Below are 14,950 nucleotides of genomic sequence, written 5' to 3'. Positions count from 1 at the left end.
CAGCTTCAGAAGCTCATGGGCAAACTTCCGTATTCAGACAATAGCAAGGCTCTGATTGACAAAGGAACCAGGCTCCTTCCGGTCATCCCGAGCTCCCCATTGGCCCATCAAAAGAAGGTCGCGGTCCGTAATTGCGGACAGCGTGGGGCATGCGCAGTTCTTATTAACGCCTTTGAACATGCGCAGTACTTACTGACACCGAGGCGTATGCGCAGTGTGGTCTGTGGCGATGCTGACAAGATTTTGTACCCGAATGTCAAATGTCAACAGGAGTTTAAAAAAAGCTGAAGCCATATTTTTTTAAACCTGTAGCTCGACATTTTATTGTGTTTGCATTTTGTGTGACTCCTCAACTTTTGAATGTCTTTTCCCTAGAGTAGGGGAGTCCCCTCGAGCATAGATTTCGGTTGAGAGGGAAAAGATTTAAAGGGACTCAGGGTCAGAAAAAAACAGTTTGAAAGTTAATTCCCCTCAACAAATGCCCCCTCTTATGCCCTGAACAAGATAGATTGTTCACAGCCTATTAATCATGAGTAGCAATGATGTTGTGAAACTTAGAAGGGTTCAAAAACGATTTACAAATATGTTGCAAAGGTTGGAGGGGTTCAGTTGCAGGGAGAGGCTGAATAGGCTGGAGCTGTTTTTCATACAGCGTTGGATGCTGAGGGTTTATAAAACCTTATAGAGATTTATAAAATCATGAGGGGCATTGATAGGTTAAATAAACAAGATCTTTTCGCTGGGGTGGGAGAGTCCAGAACTAGAGGGCATTCATTTTGGGTGAGAGGGGAAAGATATTAAAAGGACCTAAGGGGCAAATTTTTCACGCAAAGGGTGGTGCATGTATTGAATTAGCTGCCAGAAGAAGTGGTGGAGGCTGGTACAATTACAAAATTTAAAAGACATTTGGATGGGTATATGGGCCAAGATTAATTTAAGATACCTGGTCAGCATGGACCGACGGGTTTGTACAACTCTATGGTTCTATTTCTGCATAGTCAGAATCAATTTCACAAGACTAGGAATGGGCCATCCACAAATTACACCCTGTCCTCAACTGTGGACTAACTGGACATATTTGAATGCAAGTTTCAGAAAGATGTCTGCAGCTTTTCTATAAAGTTGAACATGCTTTCATGATATTTCTGAATATATAATTTTAGCTATTCTCAATTTTAAAGATCAGTCATTTCTCGTGCAGCCGTGTCTACCAGGTAGAGTCATCAACATCCATTCTCTTTCTCTCTTCCTAGAAGGGTTTGATACAGCGATCGAAGAGGGTTTGAGGCTTCCGCAAGGACAGGGAGTGGGTGGAAGAGAAGGAGAGAGAATGGACAGAGGGGGCAGAGTGTCAAGGGGTGAGAGAGATAATTGACAGGGGGACAGAGGGTGGGAGGATGAGAACACTGGGGGGAACAAAGGGTGATGGGGATGGAGAAGATTGTGGGGACCGATGGTGAGGGAAAGAGAAAGACTGGTGGGCAGAGGTGGGGAGGAAGAGAATGCAGGGCAGAGGGTGGGGGTTGAGAGAGAATGGACGGGGACAGTGGGTGAGGAGAGATTGGACAGGGGGGCAGAGGGTGGAGGGGAGAGACTACCCAAATCCCACCTTCCCCAGGACCGGTGTTGATATCTCACGAACTGGAACCCACTCCTCCCACAGCAGACCTGTGTCAATCATTTCTCAATATATACGTGGCAAAAGCAGTAGAATCATAATTCTGACAGGCCATTCGGCCCATCGAATTCACAATGACATTCCAAATAGCATCCCATCCAGACCCATCTGCTGACCCTACAGCCCTGCAGTTCCTCATGGCTAACCCACTCTAATCTGCACACTTCAGCAAGGCCAATCCACCCTAAACTGCAGATCTTTGGACTGTGGGAGGAAACCAGAGCACTCGCAGGTAACCGACACAGACACAAGGAGGAGGACGTGCCAAAGTCCACACACACAGTTGCCCAAGGATGGAATCAAACATGAACCCCTGGCACTGTGAGGCAGCGGTACTAACCACTGAGCCACTGTGCCGTCCAGAGTTAGCTTTTAACTTTTCACGCAGCCTCAGCAGAGGCTCTCTCCTGACATTTGTGGACCACACCTGCTGTAACCTCCCTTTCCCACATCTTGGGGCGGCACGGTGGCACAGTGGTTAGCACTGCTGCCTCACAGCGCCAGAGACCCGGGTTCAATTCCCGCCTCAGGCGACTGACTGTGTGGAGTTTGCACGTTCTCCCCGTGTCTGCGTGGGTTTCCTCCGGGTGCTCCGGTTTCCTCCCACAGTCCAAAAATGTGCAGGTCAGGTGAATTGGCCATGCTAAATTGCCCATAGTGTTAGGTAGGGGGTAAATGTAGGGGTATGGGTGGGTTTCGCTTCGGCGGGTCGGTGTGGACTTGTTGGGCCGAAGGGCCTGTTTCTACACTGTAAGTAATCTAATCTAATCTTCAGCCCTGAACACATTGGTTCTCAAATCCTGGCACCAGATAGACACCGATGTCATCTGGCCTCCTGATACCAATTGCGGAGACCGGAGACAATCCCTGTCACTATTCTGTCCCTTACCACCACCTCCCCAATGTTGTTCGTACTCCCAGCACCCAGCCAGTTCGATCTTCCACTCCCTTGCAGCCCTCTCTCAGATCCCCTTTACCTGCCTCATCCACGCTCACACCTCCTGAGTCAGTGGACAGGGTCAATCAGAAGGGTCTGTCCGGAGAGGAATGACCAACTCCTGAAATAAAATGTCTGGTTATTTTTTTCATAAAAGGTCTGCAGCCTGGCTTTCAGCTCCATTCTCTGAGCCAAATGTCCACCAGCATGTGTTTGCCCTGGATCACAGCATCCAGAGCCTCCCACCTTCTGCAAATCAAAAGACAAGTCCCACCTTGCACTCTCCAATGTTTGATGTGTAACTGCTTAATCATTTCTGGTGGCCGAGCAGAGGCTAAGTTCTACTTGGATTCCAAACTTGGGTATCAATAGACATGAGGATGGCTTCAAATGGACCTTGGGTTGATGTCACACTATATGTGACTCCACTACACTATACAGTCTCTCTCTCTCACTCACACACACACACACACACACACACACACTCATACACACACACATGCACGTAAATCAATAGGGTGAATTTGCGGAATTATATTTGCAAATACATTGTATTTTGCTCAAAAAGTGCACAATCTGCAGGCAGTCAATGCATGTAATAATTTTATAAATTCCTACTTTGGAAATAGAACCAGTCTGACTCAAGATTAGGATGCTGACAGACTTGAACCTCACACCTTCCATGCATTGTCTGAGCTGTCACTTCTTTCTTTAAAATAGAGTCATAGAGTCTTAGAGATGTACAGCATGGAAATAGACCCTTTGGTCCAATCCGTCTACGCCGACCAGACATCCCAACCCAATCTAATCCCACCTGCCAGCACCCAGCCCATATCCCTCCAAACCCTTCCTATTCATATACCTATCCAAATGCCTCTTAAATGTTACAATTGTACCAGCCTCCACGACATCCTCTGGCAGCTCATTCCATACACGTACCACCCTCTGCGTGAAAAAGTTGCCCCTTAGGTTTCTTTTATATCTTTCCCCTCTCACCCAAACGGAATGTCCTCTAGTTCTGGACTCCCCGATCCCAGGGAAAATACTTTGTCTATTTATCCTGTCCATGCCCCTCATAATTTTGTAAACCTCTATAAGGTCACCCCTCAGCCTCCGATGCTCCAGGGAAAACAGCCCCAGCCTGTTCAGCCTCTCCCTATAACTCAAATCCTCCATCCCTGGAAACATCCTTGTAAATCTTTTCTGAACCCTTTCAAGTTTCACAGCATCTTATGGGTGGCACGGTGGCACAATGAGTAGCACTGCTGCCTCACAGTGCTAGAGACCCGGGTTCAATTCCCGCCTCTGGCGACTGACTGAGTGGAGTTTGCACGTTCTCCCCGTGTCTGCCTGGGTTTCCTCGTGTGCTCCAGTTTCCTCCCACAGTCCAAAGATGTGCAGGTCAGGTGAATTGGCCATGCTAAATTGCCCGTAGTGTTAGGTAAGGGGTAAATGGGTGGGTTGTGCTTCGGCGGGTTGGTGTGGACTTGTGTAGCTTGTTTCCACACTATAATGTAATCTGTAATCTTTCTGATAGGAAGGAGACCAGAATTCCATGCAATATTCCAACAGTGGCCTAACCAATGTCCTGAACAGCTGCAGCATGATCTCCCAATTCCTTTATTCAATACTCTGACCAATAAAGGAAAGCAAACCAAACGCCTTCTTCACTATCCTATCTCCCTTAACTTATCTCGAGGATATGACTTAAAAGAAGTTCTAGGATTTGCATATTAATGAACTGAAACCTGCAACCCATTCTAAAAGATGAAAGACTTAACAGCAATCTTGGTTTGTTCAATATATCATTTCAGTTGCATGATACTGATCTTTTGCGATAAATTCTGTGTCCTATGATCCTGCTCCACAGCTACCTGATGACGGAGCAGCGCTCCGAAAGCTAGTGCTCCCAAATAAACCTGTTGGACTATATCCTGGTGTTATGTGATTTTTAACGTTGTTTCTCGTGAACACAGCCACAACACTTCCTGCTGCTGCCAGTAAACATTACAATGCTGATGAAACGATGCAGTACCTGCAGAGATGAAAATCTTAACAGTTTCTAACGATACTTGCTACTGATTCACTGCTCCTTCTGATACACTTCTTTGGTAACGTAGTGCTGGAAGCTGAGTGAGCAGCTTTAAAACAGAAACCTGTTGGATTTTAAATCTTTCAATGTCTGAGTCCGAATTGAGGTAACCTTTATTGCGACCCAATTTTGTTACAGCTTCATGATCTCTCCAGCAAAAAAATTACAAAAAGTAGCTTTCCTTTTCTTCAACAGCTGAAGCTCAAAGCGCACACACACACCCCTGACCTCCCCTGCCACCCCAGTTGCTTTATTATTGGTAAGCACTGAGGCGTCCCTTTGTAACTGAATCCTTGATACAGTCTTAACCCGGAGGAAGTAATGCCTCACTCAGCAATTTCAACCCATATACTGTATCCAAGTAAGTTTCTCCCCATTCATTTTCCGGGGGCAGGGGTGGGGACGGGGTTTAAAGTCGACCATATTGCTGAGAGTCTGGAATCATGTGTAGGCCAGACCGGGTAAAGGATGCATCTGGGACGACTGAGTGAATCCTTTCCCACAACAGCAGTTTCCTTCCCTAAAAAAATCATGAGTGAATCAGATGAGGATGTTTTCCCCCTGAAAATGGTTTCATCACTAGATTCTGAACTCCAGATTTCTGACCAAATTCCAATCTGCCATGGCGGGATTCAAACCCGGGAGTTCCCAAAGTTGAGGTAGTGATCCAGTTGATAATACCACTCGGCCATTGCTCCTTCGATCCCAGTGATGACACATGAACTCACTAGTGCCTCTGGAAGTTGTCCACCCAACTAAATCCCTTCCTGCACTCAGGGCAGGAGAACAGCCTCTCCCAGTGTGGACCCACTGGTATGTCTGCAGGGTGGATGAACTCATGAACCTCTTCCTGCAGTGACAGTAGGTGAACGGCCTCTCCCCAGTGCGGACCCAAGGATATTTCAGCAGGCCAGGAGAATTGACGAATGTATTCCTGTACTTGGAGCAAGTGAATGGCTTCTCCCCGGTGTGAACATGCCAGTGCATCAGCTGATTGCACAGCCAACTGAATCCCTTCCCACACACAGAGCAGGAGAATGGCCTCTTCCCTGTGTGAATGCTTCTATGAGTCTCCAGCACTGACGGGGAAGTGAACCCTTTCCCACAGTCCCCACATTTCCACAGTTTCCCCATGGGGAGAGCTTTCCTTGTGTCCCTCTGGGTTTGAAATTACCAACAGAATGGGTACACAGTCTCTCTCCAGCGTGAGGGGTGAGACTTTGATTCCCCAAACTGAGTAACTGGTTTCAAGTGACTGCTTACCCAATCTGCTCAACTTCTCCTCATAAGACAATCCTCTTCATGCCAGGAATCAGTTGAGTGAACCTTCTCTGAACTGCTTCCAATACAAGTACATCCCTCCTTAAGGAAATGACCCAGAAATGCACAGAATATTTGAGCTGTGGTCTCACCAATACCATGAGCAGCTGGAAAAAGCCCTCTCATCCTATAAACTCTACCCCACTTTCATCTCCTGCAAAGTCAACAAGTTAACCTCAGAATGAGAAAATAAGTGGAAAAGGAGAGGCTGAGAAAAGAGTATGTGGTACTCATAGATATCATACAGAGGAAGGAAGTAGCAGTCTGGGGTGAAGCTCAATCTTCATTCAGAGAGAGAGGCGCAGCAGCAGCAGCTTCAGGAACTCATGATCCAACTTCTGCAATCAGACAATAGGGGGTTCTGATTTACAGGAAGACCTAAAAGCCTTCCGGTCCTCCAGGAATTCCAATTGGTCAATCTCCAACCACAGCTCACAATGGTCTTTGTGATGCGAGGGCGGTTGACCAATGCGAGACAGGCAGTTTAAAACACATGGACATCACTGGCTAGCACTGCGGCTCCAAGGCCTTCAAATTTCTTCCTCTCCTGGGGTCCCCACTGGTACCCCTCCAATTACACACATTCATTTGGCTGAACTGGTTCTCACCCTCAATAATTTCTCCTTTGAATCCTCCCACTTTCGCCAGACCAAAGGGGTAGCCATGGGCACAGACGTGGGCACCACCTATGCCTGTCTTTTCGTCGGGTACATAGAAAAGTCAGTCTTCTGGAGGTACACCGGGACCATTCCCCACCTTTTCGTCCGCTACATTGATGACTGTATCGGTGCCACCTCCTGCTCCCACGAGGAAGTTGAACACTTCATCAATTTCACCAACACATTCCACCTTTTGGTCGCTTCAATTAAACTTCGTGACTTTTCGGTTTAAAGAACCGCCGATTGCCTTCGTTACTTTTTGGGATCGTGTCGTTAAACTTCGTTACTTTTCGGGTTTTCCCGCCTCAGGCGACTGACTGTGTGGAGTTTGCACGTTCTCCCCGTGTCTGCGTGGGTTTCCTCCGGGTGCTCCGGTTTCCTCCCACAGTCCAAAGATGTGCAGGTCAGGTGAATTGGCCATGCTAAATTGCCCGTAGTGTTAGGTAAGTATGTGTAGGGGTAAAGGGTGGTTTGCGCTTCGGCGGGTCGGTGTGGACTCGTTGGGCCGAAGGGCCTATTTCCACACTGTAATGTAATCTAATCTAAAAAAAAAGAACTCCGATTGACTTAACTTCGTTTATTTTCGGATTCGTGTCATTTATACTGAGCAAGGCTTCGAGGAGTGGGGCGGTAGGCAAATGCCTGCTCTCTGCCTTGTTGGTCTAGGTGTATGATTCTCTCTTAGAATCCTTTACTGTACCTTTACAGAGGTCCTGGGTTCAAATCCCGGACGAGCCCACGTTTTTTAACTTGACTTGTGCAAAACTGCCTGATTAATTTTCTCAAAAAACACCTTCGTGAAACGAGCTTGGGCTGTCTGGAGTACGAATGAGGCGGAAAACAGGGAAGTGAAATGGCTGGAGATAGTGTTCAACAGGTTGACGTGAGTGGTGCGGTGTTTGAGGAATGTCAGCAATCAAGGTAGATTGGAAAATTGGGACAAATCTCCTCGGAGAAGCGAACTTTTCCAAGTCATGAGGGATCTAGAAACAGGAAATAATGTTGTGAAAATGCTCCCACACCTGAAAGGATCCACAACGATTCGGCAGAATTTTAAAGTCACGAGGTAAAGAAGGAAAAGTGACATGAGGAAGAACGTTTTCGTTACAGGGAGTGGTTAGGGTCAGTAAGTCCCTGTCTGACACTGACAAAGAGGAAGATTCAATGGACACAAAATGGAATTCGGTGGTCACGTTCAGATGTGCAGATTTACGCTGAGAAGGCGAGAGAATGAAACGAATAGAGACACACGTTTACTTAAGTGTAGAACCAGCAGAGCGAAGGTGGGCCGCATGGCCTCCGTCTGCGCTGTGACACATGTTGTGATTCAGTGTGAAATCACAGTTCGACCAACAGAGTGTGGGAATTTAGAAATAAGTTTATATTTACACAGCCTCCATACGTCTGCGAAACAGCATATTACACGACAGCAGTGGAGGTCTTTGACATCAGGCTCGAAGGTGCCTGCCGTGTGCCAGACGAAAACCTGAAGTGTTCTGTGGAAGGTGCGCCGTGTGCGGCAGCAGAGTGGCGCAGCGGGAGCGTGCTGGGCCCATAACCCAAAGGTCGATGGATCGAAACCTTCCTCTGCTATTGTTCAATGTCGCCTCGTGCTGCTCTCTTCTACAAACCGCCTTTGCATCTACTTAATGGCATTTAGCATATCGATGCACTCGCCAAATCCACTCAATTCAAGTGGCATGATTTTAGAGGTCTCAATGGTTTTCTGTCCTTCGTCTGTTTCCTCTGAACTGAATCGCAAACCCAGTTCTCTGCGATGCCAATCAGCTGGTAAAGTTGAAACACATGCCTTGCGGTTTCGTCCATTCCTTGCACTAATTCGCCACCCTGGTCCAGACGAGAATGACAAGCATGTCAGAAACCGCATCACGACTCAGACATAGTCCTCTACTATTAGGACGGATACCACCGATTGTGAATAACCTCAGAGAGAGAGACACGTGACAGACAGTCGCCGTGGACTCGATGGGCTGAACGGCTTCTGTCTGCGCGAGAATGATGCTACGTGTTTATGCCGTCCCACTGCCTGTCTCTGGGACAGAGAGGCTGAGGGAGCAAAACTGCTTCATTTTTAACCGTCCCTTCCGTGTTGGATGCCTGCAGTCCCTCAGCTCAGGGCCGTGGGGATGACTCTCAGTGAGTGAAGGTTTCACTCGGATTCTCTTCATCTGGGACACTTGGGGCTCAGATGTTAACTGCTGAGCGATCGCAGCAAAGAAAGCGATGCCCACTTTGCAATAGACTTTCCGTAAGATTGCTGGGTGAAGATGATTTCTGAACACCAAGAAGGCTGCACAACAATGTGAATTTACCTGGGAGAAGAGTTCTCGGTGTCCATTTCTTTCTGCCCTGCCAGCACAGCATCTTTCTATCTCTCCGATAACAGACCCTTGGACAAAGTTCACAATCAAAGTTGTTCATGTTCCCCGCATTAATGTAACTGACACCTCTCACCCCAAGGGTTTCAGAGAGAGACAGAGAGAGAGAGAGCAGAAGATCGAATGGACTCTACCCGCCCCCACCCCCCAGAACAACGTCCAAGTAGAAATAAAATGGTTTAATTATCCACCAGTGGGGGTAGGCCAGTTCCTGGGGATGAGACAAATATCAGCGCCCCGGGGACAGAATGACAAGCAGATGTTCTGGAAACGCTTTGCTGCTTGCAATTCTTGCAGCAACGTGGTATGTACTTCATACTGAGTAAGTTTCAGCTGGCTCAGAGTCTCCGATGGACATTGCTGTGTTTGCCGCCAGCTCACAGAGAGAACAATAGGAAGGACGTGGGAGTGAATAACGATCCGCGTGAGAGGGCGAATAACTGTTAATGGAGACTGTTAGCGGCTAACAATACGTAGTGTGTCATAGCAGACGAGGTGATAACAAGGAATCGTTTGTGTGGTAGGGGTCAAGGACATGGGGGAGTTCAGGCCCTAAAGTTATGGAACTCGATATTGAAGACCGGAGGGCTGTAAGGTCTCCAAGTGGAAAATGAGGTGTTGTTCTTTCATCTGGAGCGAGAACACTGCTGCAAGCCTGAGACAGAGATGTTGGCCAGGGAACAGGGTGATGTGTTAAAGTGGCAGGCAACCGCAAGGCCAGGGCCTTTTTCCTGCGGGCAAAACCGGGATGTTCTGCGAAGCAGTCACCCAGTTTATGCTTCATGCTACATTGGGGAAATGACACTGTGAGCAGCGAATGCAGCGGACTAGGTTGTGGCAAAAGTGCTGCTTCACCTGGCAGGTATGTTTGAGCCCTTGGATATTCAGGAGGGAGCAGGTAAATGGGCAGGTGTTACACATTCGGCGGTTGCAGGGGAAAGTGCCTTGGCACTATGGGAGGTGGGTATGGGGTGTTGCGAGTGAAGGAAGAGTGGAACCGAGGTGGAACCCCTGGCACAACGGGTGCGTGTTGGGACCATAACCCAGCTGAGAACGCATTCTCTCCTATTCATTCAATGTCGTCTTTAGCAGCTTTCCGGTATAACAGCGCTCTGTTCTGCACCTCGCCTTCTCATCTGCTTCCGAAAACAGCTTGGACATAAATATTTCCCAGTGATATACTGGCCCAATGTGCACAGTCGCGTTGATACACTATTGGAGGTTTGCGTGGTCTTCTCCTGTTCTCTGTATCCTTTGTTGAGGAGGGCAATGCTTGTCACTGGCCACTCGGGTGTCAGAGAAAAGTTTCGAAGCAAAATGGTTGAATTATCTGCCAGTGGAGAGAGCCCGGTTCCTGGGGACGGGGCAAACAGCAGCAGGGAGACTGAATGAGAAGCAGCTGTTCGGGAAACTCTTTGCCGCTTGCAATTCTCAGAGCAATCTCAAATGTATTTTATACTGAGCAAGTCTCAGGTCACGCAAGCGGTGTGGGTCGTCAGTGGCGCTCTGGCCCACTGGCTCGTTGGTCTAGGCGTATGATTCTCGCTTAGGGTCCTTTCCAGTGCCGACTTGCGAGAGGTCCCGGGTTCAAATCCCGGACGAGCCCGCGTTTTTTTAACTTGACAGGAAATAATGTTGTGAAAATGCTCCCACACCTGAAAGGATCCACAACGATTCGGCAGAATTTTAAAGTCACGAGGTAAAGAAGGAAAAGTGACATGAGGAAGAACGTTTTCGTTACAGGGAGTGGTTAGGGTCAGTAAGTCCCTGTCTGACACTGACAAAGAGGAAGATTCAATGGACACAAGAGGGAATTCGGTGGTCACGTTCAGATGTGCAGATTTACGCTGAGAAGGCGAGAGAATGAAACGAATAGAGACACACGTTTACTTAAGTGTAGAACCAGCAGAGCGAAGGTGGGCCGCATGGCCTCCGTCTGCGCTGTGACACATGTTGTGATTCAGTGTGAAATCACAGTTCGACCAACAGAGTGTGGGAATTTAGAAATAAGTTTATATTTACACAGCCTCCATACGTCTGCGAAACAGCATATTACACGACAGCAGTGGAGGTCTTTGACATCAGGCTCGAAGGTGCCTGCCGCGTGCCAGACGAAAACCTGAAGTGTTCTGTGGAAGGTGCGTCGCGTGCGGCAGCAGTGTGGCGCAGCGGGAGCGTGCTGGGCCCATAACCCAGAGGTCGATGGATCGAAACCATCCTCTGCTATTGTTCAATGTCGCCTCGTGCTGCTCTCTTCTACAAGCCGCCTTTGCATCTACTTAATGGCATTTAGTATATCGATGCACTCGCCAAATCCACTCAATTCAAGTGGCATGATTTTAGAGGTCTCAATGGTTTTCTGTCCTTCGTCTGTTTCCTCTGAACTGAATCGCAAACCCAGTTCTCTGCGATGCCAATCAGCTGGTAAAGTTGAAACACATGCCTTGCGGTTTCGTCCATTCCTTGCACTAATTCGCCACCCTGGTCCAGACGAGAATGACAAGCATGTCAGAAACCGCATCACGACTCAGACATAGTCCTCTACTATTAGGACGGATACCACCGATTGTGAATAACCTCAGAGAGAGAGACACGTGACAGACAGTCGCCGTGGACTCGATGGGCTGAACGGCTTCTGTCTGCGCGAGAATGATGCTACGTGTTTATGCCGTCCCACTGCCTGTCTCTGGGACAGAGAGGCTGAGGGAGCAAAACTGCTTCATTTTTAACCGTCCCTTCCGTGTTGGATGCCTGCAGTCCCTCAGCTCAGGGCCGTGGGGATGACTCTCAGTGAGTGAAGGTTTCACTCGGATTCTCTTCATCTGGGACACTTGGGGCTCAGATGTTAACTGCTGCGCGATCGCAGCAAAGAAAGCGATGCCCACTTTGCAATAGACTTTCCGTAAGATTGCTGGGTGAAGACGATTTCTGAACACCAAGAAGGCTGCACAACAATGTGAATTTACCTGGGCGAAGAGTTCTCGGTGTCCATTTCTTTCTGTCCTGCCAGCACAGCATCTTTCTATCTCTCCGATAACAGACCCTTGGACAAAGTTCACAATCAAAGTTGTTCATGTTCCCCGCATTAATGTAACTGACACCTCTCACCCCAAGGGTTTCAGAGAGAGACAGAGAGAGAGAGCAGAAGATCGAATGGACTCTACCCGCCCCCACCCTACACCCCGTCCCACCCCCCAGAACAACGTCCAAGTAGAAATAAAATGGTTTAATTATCCACCAGTGGGGGTAGTCCAGTTCCTGGGGATGAGACAAATATCAGCGCCCCGGGGACAGAATGACAAGCAGATGTTCTGGAAACGCTTTGCTGCTTGCAATTCTTGCAGCAACGTGGTATGTACTTCATACTGAGCAAGTTTCAGCTGGCTCAGAGTCTCCGATGGACATTGCTGTGTTTGCCGCCAGCTCAGAGAGAGAACAATAGGAAGGACGTGGGAGTGAATAACGATCCGCGTGAGAGGGCGAATAACTGTTAATGGAGACTGTTAGCGGCTAACAATACGTAGTGTGTCATAGCAGACGAGGTGATAACAAGGAGTCGTTTGTGTGGTAGGGGTCAAGGACATGGGGGAGTTCAGGCCCTAAAGTGATGGAACTCGATATTGAAGACCGGAGGGCTGTAAGGTCTCCAAGTGGAAAATGAGGTGTTGTTCTTTCATCTGGAGCGAGAACACTGCTGCAAGCCTGAGACAGAGATGTTGGCCAGGGAACAGGGTGATGTGTTAAAGTGGCAGGCAACCGCAAGGCCAGGGCCTTTTTCCTGCGGGCAAAACCGGGATGTTCTGCGAAGCAGTCACCCAGTTTATGCTTCATGCTACATTGGGGAAATGACACTGTGAGCAGCGAATGCAGCGGACTAGGTTGTGGCAAAAGTGCTGCTTCACCTGGCAGGTATGTTTGAGCCCTTGGATATTCAGGAGGGAGCAGGTAAATGGGCAGGTGTTACACATTCGGCGGTTGCAGGGGAAAGTGCCTTGGCACTATGGGAGGTGGGTGTGGGGTGTTGCGAGTGAAGGAAGAGTGGAACCGAGGTGGAACCCCTGGCACAACGGGTGCGTGTTGGGACCATAACCCAGCTGAGAACGCATTCTCTCCTATTCATTCAATGTCGTCTTTAGCAGCTTTCCGGTATAACAGCGCTCTGTTCTGCACCTCGCCTTCTCATCTGCTTCCGAAAACAGCTTGGACATAAATATTTCCCAGTGATATACTGGCCCAATGTGCACAGTCGCGTTGATACACTATTGGAGGTTTGCGTGGTCTTCTCCTGTTCTCTGTATCCTTTGTTGAGGAGGGCAATGCTTGTCACTGGCCACTCGGGTGTCAGAGAAAAGTTTCGAAGCAAATTGGTTGAATTATCTGCCAGTGGAGAGAGCCCGGTTCCTGGGGACGGGGCAAACAGCAGCAGGGAGACTGAATGAGAAGCAGCTGTTCGGGAAACTCTTTGCCGCTTGCAATTCTCAGAGCAATCTCAAATGTATTTTATACTGAGCAAGTCTCAGGTCACGCAAGCGGTGTGGGTCGTCAGTGGCGCTCTGGCCCACTGGCTCGTTGGTCTAGGCGTATGATTCTCGCTTAGGGTCCTTTCCAGTGCCGACTTGCGAGAGGTCCCGGGTTCAAATCCCGGACGAGCCCGCGTTTTTTTAACTTGACAGGAAATAATGTTGTGAAAATGCTCCCACACCTGAAAGGATCCACAACGATTCGGCAGAATTTTAAAGTCACGAGGTAAAGAAGGAAAAGTGACATGAGGAAGAACGTTTTCGTTACAGGGAGTGGTTAGGGTCAGTAAGTCCCTGTCTGACACTGACAAAGAGGAAGATTCAATGGACACAAGAGGGAATTCGGTGGTCACGTTCAGATGTGCAGATTTACGCTGAGAAGGCGAGAGAATGAAACGAATAGAGACACACGTTTACTTAAGTGTAGAACCAGCAGAGCGAAGGTGGGCCGCATGGCCTCCGTCTGCGCTGTGACACATGTTGTGATTCAGTGTGAAATCACAGTTCGACCAACAGAGTGTGGGAATTTAGAAATAAGTTTATATTTACACAGCCTCCATACGTCTGCGAAACAGCATATTACACGACAGCAGTGGAGGTCTTTGACATCAGGCTCGAAGGTGCCTGCCGCGTGCCAGACGAAAACCTGAAGTGTTCTGTGGAAGGTTCGCCGCGTGCGGCAGCAGAGTGGCGCAGCGGGAGCGTGCTGGGCCCATAACCCAGAGGTCGATGGATCGAAACCATCCTCTGCTATTGTTCAATGTCGCCTCGTGCTGCTCTCTTCTACAAGCCGCCTTTGCATCTACTTAATGGCATTTAGTATATCGATGCACTCGCCAAATCCACTCAATTCAAGTGGCATGATTTTAGAGGTCTCAATGGTTTTCTGTCCTTCGTCTGTTTCCTCTGAACTGAATCGCAAACCCAGTTCTCTGCGATGCCAATCAGCTGGTAAAGTTGAAACACATGCCTTGCGGTTTCGTCCATTCCTTGCACTAATTCGCCACCCTGGTCCAGACGAGAATGACAAGCATGTCAGAAACCGCATCACGACTCAGACATAGTCCTCTACTATTAGGACGGATACCACCGATTGTGAATAACCTCAGAGAGAGAGACACGTGACAGACAGTCGCCGTGGACTCGATGGGCTGAACGGCTTCTGTCTGCGCGAGAATGATGCTACGTGTTTATGCCGTCCCACTGCCTGTCTCTGGGACAGAGAGGCTGAGGGAGCAAAACTGCTTCATTTTTAACCGTCCCTTCCGTGTTGGATGCCTGCAGTCCCTCAGCTCAGGGCCGTGGGGATGACTCTCAGTGAGTGAAGGTTTCACTCGGATTCTCT

The 14,950-nt window shown here is 48.7% G+C and overlaps 1 non-coding gene across 1 annotated transcript; it reads left to right on the top strand.

The window, feature by feature from the left end:
- The first annotated feature begins 14,286 nt into the window (after positions 1–14,286).
- trnam-cau (transfer RNA methionine (anticodon CAU)) lies at positions 14,287–14,358 on the top strand. Its single transcript has one exon. It is a non-coding gene; the product is annotated as a tRNA-Met (tRNA).
- The last annotated feature ends 592 nt before the right edge of the window (positions 14,359–14,950 follow it).

The sequence above is a fragment of the Chiloscyllium plagiosum genome, unplaced genomic scaffold, assembly GCF_037043375.1.
Source record: "Chiloscyllium plagiosum isolate Xiang-an unplaced genomic scaffold, Cpla_swu_hap1 HiC_scaffold_27, whole genome shotgun sequence".
NCBI lineage: Eukaryota > Metazoa > Chordata > Chondrichthyes > Orectolobiformes > Hemiscylliidae > Chiloscyllium > Chiloscyllium plagiosum.
This window is presented reverse-complemented; position numbering and strand designations above follow the sequence as displayed.